Raw genomic sequence first — 918 nt, 5'->3', positions numbered from 1 at the left:
ATCATCCGTGTTTACGAGTATATTTCCAGAAGAAAATGTTCATTATATGATTAAATTCATACGCTGATTTACAACTCTCATCTATTTTCTTTGCTTTCAGATTTGAGATTGTGCCTGGGTCCCACTAAAACTAATGATGTCGACATGTGTCCCAGTCTGCTGGTGGTTTTGCGTGGGTCAATAAGAACCAAATGGATGGCGTATCCCTTCTGTACATTTGGTATATTCTTTATCGAATATTGTTTGATATTGTGTGCGTTCTTTACTTTGAAATGTTTAGTCTTTATTTTTACAAGTTTTTATATGTGATATGATATGAGCATTATCAAACAGGCCATTACCATCACTCCTGTACCCAAGTCCAACATCAGGAAATGCTGTTAACTCTCACAGCCACGTTTCTCTCCCCTAATCTCGGGAGACAGGGTGCCTGGCCTTCCTCGTTGTGACTGCGGTGAGTGAGGTCCTGTTGTTGCAGTGTAAAAGCTTCCATGAGAGTTCCCCCCACTCCCCCAGCGCAAAAGCTACTCAGCTAGTAGCTGTTCAATTTGCCAGTATTGATAAGTGTTAAAATCTTATGTGCTCAATTTTGCTTTATGTGATGACTTACACATGTTTCCTACTTTGTCCACTAATTTATTAGTAGTAGAGTGTGAAAAGGTGTTTTTTCCTATGGGAAAGGTAGAGAGCTTGAAAAATATTATTAATAAGATTGTGCAGAATGAGCGCGAAAATATGTGTTGGCATTTCTTTCCGAAAGTTAAGTCTGTTTCTTGTAAAGATTGATATATGTATTAATGTTAAGATTACTGACTGTATGTTACGGCAAATTTTATTTTCTTTGTTACTGTTATCATTATTACTGTTTTTTTTTTTTTACTTACCACTGAAGGTAAGCTAGTCTGACTGTAGCTTACA

At 36.9% G+C, this 918-nt stretch overlaps 1 protein-coding gene across 3 annotated transcripts in view; it reads left to right on the top strand.

Annotated features, from left to right (window-relative positions):
• The window catches only part of LOC119581970, an 11,824-nt gene extending 11,579 nt beyond the window's left edge, over positions 1-245 (top strand). For all 3 annotated transcript variants that reach the window (XM_037930151.1, XM_037930154.1, XM_037930152.1), the window contains one exon: positions 101-245. The gene's annotated coding sequence lies outside the window, so the exon portion shown is untranslated. The remainder of the gene's footprint in view (positions 1-100) is intronic.
• Positions 246-918: the final 673 nt, after the last annotated feature.

This window comes from Penaeus monodon, chromosome 15 (genome assembly GCF_015228065.2).
Source record: "Penaeus monodon isolate SGIC_2016 chromosome 15, NSTDA_Pmon_1, whole genome shotgun sequence".
Taxonomy (NCBI): Eukaryota; Metazoa; Arthropoda; class Malacostraca; order Decapoda; family Penaeidae; genus Penaeus; species Penaeus monodon.
This window is presented reverse-complemented; position numbering and strand designations above follow the sequence as displayed.